The sequence below is a fragment of the Pseudochaenichthys georgianus genome, chromosome 7 (genome assembly GCF_902827115.2).
Source record: "Pseudochaenichthys georgianus chromosome 7, fPseGeo1.2, whole genome shotgun sequence".
Taxonomy (NCBI): domain Eukaryota; kingdom Metazoa; phylum Chordata; class Actinopteri; order Perciformes; family Channichthyidae; genus Pseudochaenichthys; species Pseudochaenichthys georgianus.
In genome coordinates this window covers 33,592,566-33,610,274 of record NC_047509.1, presented here as the reverse complement: position 1 = coordinate 33,610,274, position 17,709 = coordinate 33,592,566, and the positions used below count along the sequence as shown (strand labels likewise).

Below are 17,709 nucleotides of genomic sequence, written 5' to 3'. Positions count from 1 at the left end.
CAGAGCGCTGTCTGTGATTGTGCACGGGGGATGTACAAATGCAGCCACGCTGCAGCATTGGCAATATGTGCCATGTGGCAGATAAGCTCCACAGATGTTGAGTGCCAGTGGAGGAAGCCTGGCACTTCCAAAGTAGTCCAGCCGGTGTCTCAACTTTACCAACAGTGAGAGGAGACATACAACCCACTGGCCAGAGACATCGCCACTCAGGATGTAGACTGGTTCAGGTCTGCACTGAGGGGCGCACAGTGTGGCATGGCATGGCTTTTGTCACCTGAGCCAGAGCCGCGGCCTCAACATCAGGCCATTGTCACCGTGCCGGAGCTGGTGAAGGGGCATGGGGGTCGGGGGCTTGAGGCAATTCTTGCCTCAATGCGACTGAGCAGAGACCAGCAAGCTGCCATCCAGACAGCCACCGGAGGACAGCGGACACATCCTCTGGCAGTTACACAGGCGGGGCAGGTTGACAGCCAGCAAGTTTGGTGCTGTGCTGCGGTCGGGACTTTCATCCACTCCATGCGCGTCCCTCATGAAGAGGGTGCTCGGGGGTACAACTTGGACGGAGTCATGGCTGTCAACTGGGGGGTTGTAAACGAGGCCGAAGGGGTGAAGGCTTTTGTGCAGGCCTATCAGGAGACAGTGTTCGAGTCTGGTCTCTTTGTGAGTGAGTCGGTGTTTTGGGAGCATCCCCCGATGGACTTGTGCAGCCATCTGCCCTGCTGGAGGTGAAGTGTCCACCATCATTATATAGGATATATATATATATATATTTGTATACATATCTGTAAATTGTATAATTTTATTTGATTTAAAAGTATTTTTGATCTCTCTGTCTATAAACACAAACTGAGTAAGATTGACAATAAAGTTGACTTTGAAAAATATATATATTCTTTATGAAAATAGTTGACTGTTGGAGAAATTAATCCAAATGAAACGTTGGACTGAACTACAACTACGCCTTTAAATCTCTACGGACTGTTTTTCAGTGGGATGGCAAGTTCCTATCTTTAAACATTTATTAGTTTTTTCTCAGAACAGATTTGATTTTCTGAAGTTAATTTAACTTAACCATGTAAGGTCATTATTAAAAAGGTACAATCAATTTGTTTAGGGTTGAATAAAATAATGATAAACATTTCATTTGGATAATTTACTGACAGAATAAGAAACTCAATGATGCTCTACTCACCTGTTCCTTTTTATAGTGAAACAGTTGAAACGATAGATTTTAGTAAACTTAAAAACAACCTTCTCCACAAGCTATCAAGGAATATACCGAATACTTGTTTTAGAACTTTATTACATATTTTTATATAAATAGTTTGAGTGATCCATAATTGACAGAAGCTTGTGTTTACACTGACCTGTTACTCATATATTAATGTATTTGTAACTTCTTTAAACCACTACCTCACTCATTTCTTTCATTCATCACGGTTCAGTAAACTAAGTGATACATGCACCAGTTTAATATTTATAATAACGTAGGATTGCAACTCTTTGAAACTGTAGGTGGCTCTTAAAAGAGCCGTTGTGTTTGGGTGTGCTGGTCTCAGGTCAGTTTAAGCCCTCTCTCACGGATGCAGCGGGCCAGCTGGATGTCCTTGGGCATGATGGCGACCCTCTTTGCTTGGTTCATCTTACTGGGGGGGCAGCTACATGGATGTCGGTGCAGTCCACAATCATTGTGCAGTTGAAGGCAGAATGAATTTATTATTGACTCCGAATGAAGCACAACTTCATGTCATACAATACATTGACTTTGTTTGTAATTGTGTAAAAAAATAAAGCATTGATTAGCAAGCAGGACCTGCAGGAACAGAGCATGGTGATGGATGGAGCTGGGAAGAGAGAAGAATAAAGAAAACCGATCAACTTTATTATCGGATATTACAAATTCAATTTCAAAACAACTTGCCACTCCTACAGTTTTCTAGTATGTAAAGATGATTTCACTTGACCTATGCAAAATATCACACTCAATACATGTGTGTCTCTGGGGGGTGCATTGTGCCTTTGATGTATATAAATAATATACCATAACCAAATACTATTACGTACAGTGGAAATCAGGTTGCCAGAGCAGGTCAGTCCAGTGTGCATGTTCCTCAGGGTCTCAGAAGTTACAGGTGAGGTAAAGAAAATAAAAGAGAAAAAGGTCAGTAACAACACTTTAAAGTAACAACACTTTGAATAATTATCTCTTTTAATAATGTTCTATCAGTAATCACTCAACTACTGTCTTTCCAAAAAACAGATTGACTCACTATCATCACAATGAAACACGTCCAGAAGAATGGACCACAGATGGAAATGAGCTATTAGCTATAATCTGGCATATTGCATCTCTTCTCTTTGCTGAGATTAATGTTTTTGTATGCATGGTCCTTCTATAAATAAATAATGTCATGCAAAACTGCCTGCCTGCCTTCCTTCCTTCGACTCTCCCTGAACTGCCTGATCTTTTAATGATAACCATTTAAGCAGATAGCATTAAGTAGAAAAGATCGCAGATGCTAATGTGCCGTTAGCCTACCTCCTGCCCCCTTAGCACCTGGTGGAGGGGGCGATAGGCTCCTCTTCAAATGTTACACAAAATACTTACCATCATGACTACTCTTACTGTTTAACATTTGGGGTTACTTCATGTTAAGGCTAATACAAATGACAAGGCTAAGTAATGTGATGCTAACTAACGTGCTCGCTACTAGCTATGTAGCTAACTTGACTATGTTCCATGCAAAACATGTGTATTACCTGATATGTCTGATCCAACGACTCCTGGTCCTTTCATCAGACGGGAAGCGATAGAACGAGCTATGATCTATAAGTATGATCACTTATGTGATTACAACCTGGTACAAAGCACACAGGCATCTTGTAAAAGTGAATTTTTTTTTAGCAATCTCTTATTTATTGGAGGGAATAAATCAGTTATGAGATCTTCTTCTTCTTCTTCTTCTTCTTCTTCTTCTTCTTCTTCTTCTTCTTCTTCTTCTTCTTCTTCTTCTTCTTCTTCGCTTTAATTACGAGTCGCAACCACTTGGAGCATTATCGCCTGTGACATCACTTACGCGAGCCAGAATGGGATTTCTGGGATTTGTAGTCTTTGTAGTCGCGTATTTTTCATAGTCTTATATTTCAACAGTTTTACGACAAAATGTGACTTTTTTGACATGGAACTTATTGTTTAAGATTGACAAACATCATATGTGTAGTTCGTGGCACAATTCAAACGGGATCAAAATATACGTTTTCTCTCTCCATTGAATTCAATGTAAATTTTTCGCTTCCGGGGTCCCATGGGCCGGAAGTAGATGGGCGTGACTTCGCCTCTCTATAGGAATCTCCTCTTTCCCGACAGTGTATACAATAGTGTTAATTTCGTCAGTTATTTTTTAATTTAGTTTTAGTCTTAATCCTGTGTTACATTTCCTTTTTAGTTTGAGTCATATTTAGTCACCTTCATCCTGTTTTTATTTAGTCAAGTTTTAGTCGACTAAAAGTCTGAGCATTTTAGTCTTATTTTAGTCGACTAAAACAGTAACTATTTTAGTCAAGATTTAGTCGACTAAAAGTCTGAGCATTTTAGTCATATTTTAGTCAAAGAAAACTAATTATTTTAGTCTACTTTTTGTCAATGAAAACTGTTGAGTCTTTTTTAGTCATCAGATTATATAGAACATTTCAGTCAAACTAGTCTAGCCAAAACCAATAATTTGTCATTTTAGTATATATAAATAAATAAGATTACATCTTGTCCTTATTTGATGAAAAACACAGGTTGTATGATTAAGAATGCAGCTTTGCAGAGAGTATCTGGTCAGGTTTGTGGTGTTTTTACCAGCTGTGTTATGGCCACATTGCTTCCCTTCTGATGAAACAATGCATTCGCTTTTTATCTCCGCCTCATTGTAGCGAAAATGGGCCCAAATATCACATTGTTTCTTTCTCCCAAGCAGTGGTGGCTTTAGACTTTTTCGTTGTCAGTCATTTTGACAGACAGGATTGTAACATTTCCGTCATAATCCATTATTACCCGTCGAGTGCACAATTGATCACTCACTCGCGCTGACGGGGGGTATTCGGTTAACGCGAGTGCGACCACTGCTCCCAAGCCCTGTTGTTGCCATTTTATTTTCTGTTAAATAAGGTTAGTTAGACCATGAGTTAGACCCGAGTCTTCCTGACAGTTCACAGTGTGCCACTCAGGGGCGCCGTCAGGGATTTTGGGCCCCATGAAAATATATCACATTGGGCCCCACCACCAGGCACAGGCCACTTTGTTTATAAATTACCTCGAGGGCCGTACCAAATGGTCTAGCGGTCCGTATACGGCCCGGGGGCCGGAGGTTCCCCACCCCTGCTTTAATATAATAACATTAGTATTAATATCCTAACCAAAATGTCTGTGATTAACATTTTGTTTACAGACTGATCACTCAATGCTTCAAACTGTCCATCATCCTAAATAGACTAAAAGCAGTTTTTTGTTTTATATAGATCATTGGCTATGTGGGAAAATACTGTGTTTGAAATGTATAATTTAAATTAGATTTAAATTAGATTTAAATTATACATTATACAGCTAGATTAGTTAGCTTTTTTGTTATATATATATATATATATATTGTATTCCAGTCTCCCTTCAGATATGTTAAGTGGCATGTCATTCAACACAATGCTGCCCACCTCCTTCAGTTGGGAGAAAAGCTGGTTCAGGTTCAGCCTTATGGGGGGACAGGGCTGCTGAGCCTAGAGATGGATCTGTTGGACCTGGCACTAGGAGGAGGGACAACTGATTTAGTATGAATAGGCGCTAAAAATGTGCCTGCATTTATTAAAGGTAGGTAGATAAGAATGGAGAAACCAGCTCGAGTGCGCTAGAATTTGAAAGTACACAACCGAAAAAAATCTGCCCCTTCCTTCAGAGTTCCTTACAGAGCCCCTCCTCCAACACACACGAACGCGCACATGACCAATGAGGGCACGAGATAAGCTTGTGCACAGATGGAAGGCTGACAGGCAGATGGAAGTAATTTTTCCAAAAGTCCAGTCATTTTTGCCGGGCCAGCTCAGATGATTGGTCGTGCTTTTTACAGCGCCACGGCTTCCACAGATGACATTTTTGTATGTATTTATTGTCAAAGCATTTAATATATTCATTGCTATCGGGATGTTAAGAGGATTCCATGGAATATAACAAAAAGTGTTTCTGAAGTGAATTACCTACCATACCTTTAAATATCAGCTAAAAGAGCAGTGAAATTAAAGACCTCTGAATTTTCTGTAAAGATATTAACAGTATTTAATGTCAGCTTAGTAAACAAAAAAACATGAGCTAACAGACTAATTTCCACCACTCATAGACCACACCCACCTTTTCTTGTGAAAAACTGGGTGACATACTGTCGCCCTTTAGTCCCTCTCTCTTGTCTTTCTCTCCTTTCTCTTCTTTTCTTAGAGCCTGACTTTGTTGGTCGTTGAAACATGGTACAACACACGTATGTAGGCTAGCATCCCTCCTCACATGCTTTCTCTCTGCAAGTGCCGGTGCCGCACCGCGTTTGGAGGCAGGACCAAACCATTACATGTAAATAGAAGGGGGTGTACAGAGGCTTTGGGTAATTAACTTTTGGAAGAAAATAAGTTAAATGAATCGTAAGTTTAGTGAGTAATTTATCAATATAACGTTCTATTAATGTTAATTATTGAGGATTGATGAAAGGTTACTTACATTTTTTTTCTTAATGTTCTGAACATTTTGGGGCCCCTGTCAGTCACGGGCCCTTAGAATCGTCCTAACTTTTCACCCCCTTACGGCGCCCCTGGTGCCACTGCCCGGTGTAATTCAAATGTACCGCCATGCGCAGGACACAGACACACAGCTGCTGCCCTGCCGCAGCACCGGAAATGGAACTGCTGGGAGAAAAACTGACTATCAGAAATGTAACGTTATCTTTGATAATATTTCGTCTCCTCATTTTTCGTCAACGAAAGCAAAGAGAGATTTTGGCATAGTTTTTATTTAGTAAGCCACATTTTCGTCTCGTCACTTTTTGTCAACGATATTGCATGATGATTTTGTTGCAGTTATTGTTTACTGCCGTCGGTGCCGTCTCGTCATCGTCTAGTTTTCGTCATGGAAAAAAAGGTCGTTGATGAACATATTTCGTCATAGTTTAACTTTAACGAAATGAACACTAGTATACAACTCAAAATGTGTCTTCGGGTCAATGCGACTGATTTTGATAGAGCTAGTCACATACAGAGTTGGGTGTACTGTAATAATATTACTTTTGTCGGTAACGAGTAGTGTAACGCGTTACTTTTATAATTAAGTAATCACACTACAGTTACTAACATTGCCCCGACACGCGTTACTTCGTTACTTTTATAAAAATCAGTCATAATCACACTGACAAGAGGGGTTTCCGCCGCAGGTTTATATGTACGTAATCTCCGCGACCGCGACTCCACCTGCAGTGCTGCATAAACATGGCTGAGTCAGAGACAGAGTTAGCGATATCTTTCGAGGGGTGGAGGTATGCCCATTATTTTGAGTTCGTCCGAAGACTAGACAGGAATGTGACGGTGAGGTGCAAACTGTGTCCAGGCCAGAAGCTTTTATCCACGGCTGTAAACACCACGTCAAACCTAAACAAGCACCTGCAAAGAGCACATGGTAATGTGAAGCTAATTGCTAAGGACCCCCGAACCCAGGATGTTGTGAGTGCGCTGCCGCCGACTCCGAAGCAGCAAAAATTTGAATTTGGAGGACCGGTAACCAAAGCACAGATGGACAGGCTTGTAGCATCCTTCATAGTCGAGGAAATGTTGCCCATTTGCACAGTGGAATCACCATCTTTCAGAGATATACTGCGCAAAATACAGGTAACAGGAGACAGAGGACTGCCATGGTCAGACAGGAAAACCTTCAGGAGCTATCTGGATCAGTCGTATGCGACAATGGAAACTGAACTAAAGAGAACATTCGAAACTTTAGAATTTGTGTCTACCACTGCTGACATCTGGACTAGCCACAATAAAAGTTTTTTGGGAATGACAGCACACTGGATTGACCCACGCGATTTCCATCGTGAGAAAGCCGCAATTGCTTGCAAAAGGATTAAAGGACGACACACATATGACGTTATTGCTAGTGAAATTGAACAAATTCATTCAAAGTTTGGACTTTCACACAAAGTCACCGCCACTGTCACGGACAATGGATCCAATTTTGTCAAGGCTTTCAAGGTGTATGAGCAGCAGCCTCCAGCATCAGATTCTGACGAGGGAGATGATGAAGTAGATCAGAGTGTAGCTTTCACAGATGTTGGAGAAGTGCTGTCTAGCAACCTAGAACAAGGACAGTTTTCTCTACCTCCACACTTGAGGTGTGCGTCACACACACTCAATTTAATTGCAGGCAATGATGTTGAAAAATGGCTTACATCAAACACCGAGTCCAAATCGGTTTACAGAAGTGCCACTGGAAAGTGTTCTGCCCTTTGGACTAAAGCAAGCCGTTCTACCGTGGCATCTGATCTCGTCGAGGATACGTGCAGAAGGAAACTTATCGTGCCGACATCAACAAGATGGAATTCATTCCATGATGCCCTATCCCGCATCACTGACATCCCCATCCCAGAGTTAAATACTCTCTGTAGCCGACTGGGTATTAAAGCCCTCACTGAACGGGAGCATCAATTCCTCAAGGAATACTGTACCGTCCTGAAACCACTCACAGTGTCGTTGGATATTCTGCAAGGGGAAGACAACTGCTACTACGGCTGTCTTCTACCAACGTTGGACATTCTGATGTCTAGGACATTGGCACTACAAACTGGGCTTTCCCGGATGACAGCAGGTCTGCCAGATGCCATAGTAACGGTAAGCCGAACATAAGATTTGAAATATCAGAATGCATGGATGTTTTTTTGTGAAGCTGCAGATTTATGTTAGGCTACATGACACTTGCACTTAGTTTTCACCAAACACTATCCCATTAGGCTGTTTTAAATGTAATCCTAAATTAGGCTCATGGGAATGTGCTGCACACTTTTAAGTGTGATGACTTGATGTAGCCTATGGAAATATGTTGCTGCCTGGTGATGATGATGATAAATAGGAGCGTATTCCCTCAAACAGCTGTCTGCATGCAATCTGCGATTTTGTTTAGCTATAGGCCTCTCAAGTTACAGTGTAGCCTACCTAGCTGACCTCTCCATCTTATCCAATATTTCTATCGTAGGCCATCAAGAGACGGTTTGCACCTGTGCTTGACAGCAGAGATGCCCTTCTTGCTGCTGTGACGTTGCCCAAGTTTAAAGTGCAATGGTTTACGGAGGAGGGAAGGAGAGAAGCTGCGCGGGCGCTGCTGACTACAGAGTGTCGTTCTGCACCCGGTGGTGTGGAGCCGGGTGCGTCTCATCAGGAATCTGCCGCCTCCTACAGCACGTCCGCTGAGAAGGATTTCTTTGCCTTCGATGAGATGGAGGGAGATACAGCTTCCTTAAACTCTGAGACAGAAGTCATTGACTATTTTAAGTCGGGGTCAGAGCTGGCAGTCTTGAGCCGTTTCCCTAATATAAAGCGCATCTTCCTGAAATACAACACCGCTACCCCATCGAGTGCGCCGGTTGAGAGGCTTTTCAGCCTAGGCAGTCTTGTGCTAACACCAAGAAGAAATCGGTTATCCGATACACTATTTGAGAGACTCCTCCTAATGCGGTATAACCACTGCTTCAGTGACAAACACATCAAATAAGTGTGAGGTGTTCAGTCTGAGATCATGAGAGGGAGTGTGGCCTATGTTCACAGCCAATGCCACTTTGGCCTATTTTCGCTTTTGATTGTTATTAATGATGTTAAAAGGCCATGTTGACTATATTGTATATTTTTTAGCTTACTGTTCAATTAATGAAGCTCATGCTTTAGGTTGTGTTCTTTTTCATTAGCCTTTAGGCTATTTGCTAATAGGCCTTTTTTTTGTTGAGGCAGTCAATATTTGTGTATTTAATGTGTTATCAAGGCCAACCTCTTATTTTGTTTTATACAGGCTATTTATTTGTAAAGTATTTGTTTATTTTGCCCAGTGTCACATCACATTGATATCGCCCACTTGTTCCGTTATTACAATTTTTCTCTTGAAATGTTCTTTAAGTTTCACAGACTGTTAGCTTGTTGTGGTAGGCTGGTAGCCTATTTTATTAAAGAGCCTATAAAAAGAAAGACTTGTGTTATATCTTCCTTATTGCAATAGTAATTGGGGGTGCAAGTGGAGTCTCGCAGAGGCAAAACTGTGGCGCGCTTACACTGTAGGTGCGCCGCAGTCTGCGTGATCTGCCTGTAGGGAGGGGCGGGTCGGCCCTGCGAGTAAAGTAACGAGTAAAGTAAAAAACGCGTTACTTTATGTAGAGAGTAACGAAGTAGTGTAATATATTACTTTTTTTAAAAGTAATATGTAATATGTAATATATTACTTTTTTTTAGTAACGACCCCATCTCTGGTCACATATGAGGTGGTCCCCGAAAATCCTTGATAATAAAAAGTGGATTTGATTTTTCTTTTTTCCAGGGACCACCTGCAGTACCCTCGTGGACCACCAGGCTGATACTGATTCCGGTGATCGGCCCCGAAATTGGCGATCGGAGCATCCCTAGTTGATATGCCTAATTTGAGTGAATATGCTTTTCATTCTTTCTTTTCAACATGGAGGACGAGCATGACAACGTCGTGGACCAAACTATGAAGGTGCTTGTGATCCATGATGCCAGGGACAGGGGACCAGCATATGTGTTCATTGTCATAGAGGGAGACAGAGTTTTGAATTTGTGCGGAAACCAAACAAAGGCATGTGCATTGTTGATGGGATTCATCTACGCCCTCAACCTGGAATACCCCAACAAGCTCAAATACACATTTGAGGTATTCTAAAAACTGTTTTTGGAGCTTGATGGAGCAGCCTTGATGGAGCAGCCTTGATGGAGCTTGATGGAGCCAAGTTGCTCAAACAGGTCCAGAGCCTCAAATAAACAATTTGTTCTGAAGTGGATGTTGACTTGTTTTAGTGCCGAGTGACACAAACACAAAATAGTGTGATGTGAAATGTAATGGATGTGGAGAAACCTTTTTCTGTTAAAAGTGGACTGTTTACTGGCACTTAAAGGTTTTAATAGTTGAGTAAATTGCACTTGGAAGATTATGTTAAAAATGTTTACAATTCCCATGCACTGTGATTGTATGACTATTTTGAAGATTCTGCTCAGTGTTAACAATTGAAATGCACTTAACTGTTTAAATAATCTCAATGTATGACCATATTGCACTTATACATTTGGTCAATAAAAAAAAACATGATCAATAAAATCTTGCGTGGCAATATATTGTTTACGGGTAACCTTACGAATAAAGTAATATTAATGTGTAATATGGATCAATTATTAAGTAAATAGCTGCCTACGATTAGGAGTAAATATTACTCATTTATAGGGTTGGGTATCGTTTGAATTTCCACGATTCCGATTCCGATTCTACTTTTCGATTCCGGTTCTTAACGGTTCTCAATTCCGATTCTTTGAGGGGCAGGGTAAAAAAAATTATTAAGTTCTTGTTGAGAAAAACAAGCATATCTGCCTCAGGCATACCGGGAAGAAATGTTTGAACATTTTAAAGCAAAATGCTTCAATCTGGTGCACTTTAAGCAGAATGACTAGAGACTAGATCTAGGGGGTACGACTCTAAACACCCATATGACAAAGATCAGTTTACATTTGAATAATTAAATAAGTATGTGAACACAACCAGTAACCCATAGCCAATAACAAATACATGTAACGTGTTTTATGTTTGTTGTTCATTCATATCTTATTTTACTATTTTATTTATGCATATTTTTATCTCTCCAGTTTAAAACGATATGTCTGGTTTACTGTCCTATAGTATACATTGGAACGATTTCAAACCTGTTTTATCCCAATAATTATAAAGGAGTGCCTTGGAAATATGTGTTTACATAAATTGTGATCAAACCGTTTGAGACACTGAGATAACTTAGACTAAAGTGAACTATCTAAACACTCAGAGTCCTTTACCTCACTGAGCTGTAGTTATCAGCCTCAGTCTGACTGGAGAAGACTCTCCCTCCACATCATTGGAGAAACATCTTCTTCTTCCGTTAGAGCAGCTAGCACCAGATGCTAATAACAACAGCGCCGGTTCCAGTGCACCCTCCCTTTCTCCCTCGCTCACGTGCACTTTGGCTGTGAGCTGCGGGTGCCAGATAAGCCAACATCCCCCATTTTCATCACTTGCAGCGCCCATCGCACAGGGCAAATTAAAAGTGTAACCGGATGAAAAGGGGTGTTACATTTACTTAATTATGAATGTTGTTACATCAAGGCCGAAAATTAGGATGAGCACCAACTAAACGGTCAAAACGTTTGGTTCCCTCCCAGAGCTGTCAGCGCAGCGCCTCACAGATCTGGCGCCCTAGGCGAACATCTATACGCCAGTGCAACGGGCCGGCCCTGGTCTCAGGTTACACTGTAGAAAGTGTAGGTACAACGCTACATTTCCCGCCCCGCCGCAGTCATACAGTAGGCTACGGAGAGCAGCGAGAAACATTTCCTCAGGCATCGAAAAGCGGAACCGAAATTCACATTTCTAAATGATGCCGTTGGAATCGAAATGTTGGAACCGGTTCCGGTTGGTTCTCGATACCCAACCCTACTCATTTATAAGTAGGGTTGGGTATCGTTTGAATTTCCACGATTCTGATTCCGATTCTACTTTTCGATTGCGGTTCTTAACGGTTCTCAATTCCGATTCTTTGAGGGGCAGGGTAAAAAAATGATACATGCTTCTTCCACCAAAAAAATTACATTTATTCGAGAAACTTTTACACAGGTTAGTTTACAGTAATATTCACATTAATCAGTCTGTTTATATTCACTGCTATGTAACTGTAACCTGAGAACCACTGAAGCTACAACAGTGCAACAGTCCAACTTTTAAAGAACAGTTCTTGTTGAGAAAAACAAGCATATCTGCCTTCTCAGGCATACCGGGAAGAAATGTTTGAACATTTGAAAGTAAAATGCTTCAATCTGGTGCACTTTAAGCAGAATTACTAGAGACTAGATCTAGGGGGTACAACTCTAAACACCCATATGAAAAAGATCGGTTTACATTTTAATAATTAAATAAGTATGTGAACATAACCAATAACCTACCATAGCCAATAACAAATACATGTAACATATTTTAGTTTTGTTGTTCATTCATATCTTATTTTACTATTTTATTTATGCATATTTTTTTATCTCTCCAGTTTAAAACGATATGTCTGGTTTACTGTCCTATAGTTTACATTGGAATGATTTCAAACCTGTTTTATCCCAATAATTATAAAGGAGTGCCTTGGAAATATGTGTTTACAAAAATTGTGATCAAACCGTTTGAGACCCACCAACCCAGTCTCACAAAAAAACGTGTAATAACTACGTTGCTCCACAACGTAGGATGTAGTATTTCTACAAAAACGCCTTTGAAATTGTAAGATCCCTACGTTTTTTTTCACCATTCATTCCAATGGCTGGCGACTATGTCACGTGATCTTCACATTTCTCCCTGCAGAAAAAAAAAACATGGCCGAACTTCGTTTTATTCTCGGTGTAAAATGCCTATTTAAAGTTACTTTGGCCATTAAAATGCGTTTTGATGTCATTTGATGCGAGAAATATGAGTTGTTATTTCAGATTATGTGTACAGTGGATGTACATGATCTTTAGTTTGCTAGTTATTACGAAGATTACTTCAGGAAATGGTGTCAATACAACGTTTTCATTGTTACCAAGGTGGTTGGTAGGGACGCTGCTATCGATATTATTTCTGTTATGTTGTGTAACTGTTTAATGGTGTTATCTTTATTGCTACCCCATTCCCCGTCAAAGTATAGTGTTGTTCCACAGCGCAAATGTATTAGTTTAACAAAATCCGCATCTAAAATGGTGCAGAAACGTTATTTTCCCCTGTGCAATTCCAGTCTCACATCTCACATCACATCGTCATTAACAAATACCGGAAACAGACCGAAAACACTTTATTCCGAGTGTGCTTGCTTTTCTCTTTGAAAGTCATCACATAACGGCATTGTAATACACGGTTCGGCTGCATTAAATGTTACCTATCTGCCGTAGTTCTGTATTTATAGAGCCCTGATGAGAAGACTTCTAGACAAACATGAGGAACTGCCGCCAACACTGGAAACGTGACATGGATCATAAATATATCAGCCATTAAACAACATCTTACATTTCTTTTCACACAATACGTCTCCTTGCAGTATCAACACTAATTCGGCTGACTTTTATATTTGATCCAATTGGTAGAGAGGCTGTATTTATACCATAAAGGTGCACAGCTGATATAAAGGGACACCTAGTGGTTAAAGCATGTTATTGAATTTCATTATTTTTATTATTAGATATTAATAGAATCCCTATAAAGTATGTTCATTACTCGTTATTCTCTACTAATAGTTAATTAAAGACTGTATATAATGACTATTTTGCACATCCCTTTCAAGATTTCAAGATTTTCTAAGGTTTATTGACATATCATATTCACAAACGGTGTAGTTATGCAATGAATGTAAAACTTTGTGTATACCTCCAGCAATGTTAACTATGTTGAAGCACTTATTTTAACTGATATTATACATATGTATTATACTCTTATAAGATGTATGTAGATAGTATAAGAAATGTGCAGAATATGACAATTTAATGGTGGAGGTACACAAATATTGAAAGATGTCTTGTGATGCACTGTTGAGGAACCTGTGACCCAAGTTGTTCATCTCCGGCCTTGTCAGGTATTGAACAATCAATAAATAAAGAACACAGAATTATTCAATATAAAACACAGAATTTGTGTGATTATACTAAATGATTTACAAATAAACACCACTGCATATTTACAACTATACACATGCTGATGTAACGCAAATGTTTCCAACTTGGGATCAATAAAGTACATCTTATCTTAAGATGATTGATGGCTATGCCATATTTGCAAAATGTGCCTCTGAACCTTGACAAGTGCATGTTTCAGGCTCATCAATGAACAACATGAGGGGTCACAAACAAAAGACCAGCTGTTCAAATAAAGCTCTTCTGACCTTAGCTGTCGTGTGGGTATATATTAATGCTGCCCATTATGGGCACAAGCAATTTTCACCCATTTATTAATTATATGTTTTACATTTGAGTGTTTCCTATCCCCTAAACCTCCAGGGATGTACACAGTTTAATACTGGCAACTTCTTATTATGGGAAATATGAAAACGTCTTTTAAAACTACAATTCCCAGTAGAGACGTGCCATAGATAGAGAACATGTTGCGAAACACAATAGCCAGCATGTGTAGTTCTGGGGACAGGGTGGGGGAGGGGGGACGCGGTTTTTGTAGAAATACTACGTCCTACGTTGTGGACCAACAGTTATTACACGTTTTTTTATGAGACTGGGTTGGACCCACTGAGATAACTTAGACTAAAGTGAACTATCTAAACACTCAAGAGTCCTTTACCTCACTGAGCTGTAGTTATCAGCCTCAGTCTGACTGGAGAGGACTCTCCCTCCACATCATTGTAGAAACATCTTCTTCTTCCGTAGAGCAGCTAGCACCAGATTCTAATAACAACAGTGCTTACCGGTGCACCCTCCCTCTCTCCCTAGCTCGCTCCCACGCTCACTCGCACTTTGGCTGTGAGCTGCGGTTGCCAGATAAGCCAACATACCCCATTTTCATCACTTACAGCGCCCATCGTACAGGGCAAATGAAAAGTGTAACTGGGATGAAAAGGGTGTTACATTTACTTAATTATGAATGTTGTTACATCAAGGCCGAAAATTAGGATGAGCACCAACGGCCAAAACATTTTGTTTCCCTCCCAGAGCTGTCAGCGCAGCACCTCCACAGATCTGGCGCCCCAGGCGAACATCTATAACGCCAGTGCGACGGGCCGGCCCTGGTCCCAGGTTACGCTGTAGGAAGTGTAGGTACAACGCTACATTCCCACCCCGCCGCAGTCATACAGTAGGCTACGGAGAGCGGAGAGAAACATTTCCTCAGGCATCGAAAAGCGGAACCGAAATTCACATGTCTAAATGATGCTGTTGGAATCGAAATGTTACCCAACCCTATTTATAAGTAATACGTTTTAAGTAATTGAGTTAGATTTTACTTAATTTCTTAAAGTAAGTCTTATATATTAAATATTAGTAACCTTTCCCCAAAAACATTGGGTAAAATCTACTCAAAAGAAGTGTGTGCAAATTGTTACCCTCATTTTATTGAGTAGATCTTATAGGTTGATTTTTACAGTGTACAATACTGTATACTGTATACACAAACTATACAAAGACGCCTTTACGCTTTGGAGCTTGTTTATCCATCTGTAAGCAACTGCCAGCTAGGTCTCTCAGTCACTCACTCCTGATCGTTCAGTGACAGCTGCTCAGGGCCTGATGTGTGAAAGTGAAACTTTCTGATAGATAGATAGGTAGCCTATCAAAACGGCCCAGCCCAGTGGGCACACCCCTCCAGGGAGTGGCCGGAACACTTACAAATGTGGGCTGGTAGGATTTAGGTAAGCAACCAAAAAAAAAAAGAGGGAGTGGCCGGAACACTTACAAATGTGGGCCGGAAGGATTTAGGCAAAGAAAAAAATATATTATGGCAGGGGCCAGTCTGCCCCTGCTGCCCATTATGGATACAAGCGATTTTCACCCATTTAGTAATTACATGTTTTAAATGTGTACACACCAATGTGTTTCCTATCGCCTAAACCTCCAGGGCTGTACACAGTTTAATAATGTCAACTTCTAATTTTGGGGAAAACGTCTTTTAAAACTACAATTCCCAGCAGAGATGTGCCATAGAGAACATGTTGCGAAACACAGCATTTGTATTTCTGGGGGGGCGTTCGAGTCCAGAAAATAAACGTATTTGAGATACCTGCATAACGGACGTAAGTGGGAGAAAATAAGTTTCTTGCTAAACGTAATTGAGAATGCAGTTTAGTTCTGTGGGAACGTAATTTTTAGGAGACAGGACACACACACAAATCTCTTACTTCTTTACTTGTCACTTGTTAGATGCCTGCACCCAAAGCGACTTACATACTCTCCTCACAGGAGCAATTAAGGGTGAAGCGTATTGCCCAAGGACACAGACATGCTGACTGCAGCGGGGTTTGAACCATGTGCTCCCCTGATCCAAGGATCAATCCACTGAGCCACAGCCCCGCTTCATGGGATTCCAAACAGTGATTCCAAATAGAGGTTGTATTCCTATTGAAATACTATTTTATGACCTATAGACCTGTCTTTATATATTAAATAATGTAAATGTCTAATACATTGAATAATATGCTCAGTTAACCATAACATTCCTGTAATAAATTAAGCTTAATAATGGTTTATAATGTTCAGTTTGTGTTGAAATTATTTTAGACAGGTAAGGTCAAATTATTATTATAGATAAGGTGTTGGTGATCATTTTGAAGGAGTTGTTAGTGCTGTTCAACTATTGCGTTCCACATAGAGGTATTTCTGGAAAGGACAAAATAATAGAAACACCTGTTATCATAAGGTAAGGAGAAAAATGTACAATAATGATAAGTGAAATACAGTTAAATTACCAAATGCAGGTGAGACAAATGGTCTTACTTGATTATATTAGTATTGATTTCAAATCTGTATGCTGTAATTTGTTTTGAACACATGCAATATAGTTTGTAATGGTTCAGGGTTAGAGAAACTGTCATAAAAACATGTCAGTGACAAAAGGGAAAGAAGAGCTGTGTGAACATGTATAGAATAGGCAAATTAATAGATCTTAAGTTGAAAGTGTTTGGCCCGCTCAGACACAATACTCGATAAAGCTTTCTAAGGGGAGAGAATTGTATTTATATAGCAATAAATTACCCTGGAAACGAGGCTCAACGTGATTGTTGAAACCCATTACACAGGCACTGTCCCACTGTAATGATAGAAGTATACTGGTAGTTTATTCATACCTCGAGATCTTAAGCATCAAAGTACTGCAGGTACTGCTGAGGCAGGACCTCATTGAGTCTGCTCTGCTACCAGCCTGCGGGGGGAGACAGAGGCGCACACACACACACACACACACACACACACACACACACACACACACACACACACACACACACACACACACACACACACACACACACACACACACACACACACACACACACACACACACACACACACACACACACACACACACACACACACACACACACACACACACACACACACACACACACACACACACACACACACACTCCAACTCAACAGTCAGAAACACTGTAAATATGTCTAGAGTAAAACTTTGTACTTCATTGTCTCTCCTCAGGTTCTACCGAGTAAAACGACTTCACACTGTGTGAATTGAATTGGTTCTTATTATACTTGACGGCTCAAGGTGTGTCGCACAGATAATAAGGAATGATGTCCTTGGAGTGAGATAATATGTAAATAATTCATAAAGATTTTCTTATTGGATAGAAAAACACCCCCAGCCCACATTCCTCGATGTAGTTAAGTGCAGATCTGTGCACTGAAAAAACAGATATGTGCACTGAAAAAAAGGGAAAAGTGGGGTTG

General features: G+C 40.4%; 1 long non-coding RNA gene across 1 annotated transcript; it reads right to left on the bottom strand.

The window, feature by feature from the left end:
• Window positions 1–1,696: 1,696 nt before the first annotated feature.
• LOC139434126 (uncharacterized) lies at window positions 1,697–2,123 on the bottom strand. Its single transcript, XR_011643556.1, has 2 exons — window positions 2,065–2,123; window positions 1,697–1,844 (listed from the first exon to the last, which is right to left on the bottom strand). It is a non-coding gene; the product is annotated as an uncharacterized lncRNA (long non-coding RNA).
• Window positions 2,124–17,709: the final 15,586 nt, after the last annotated feature.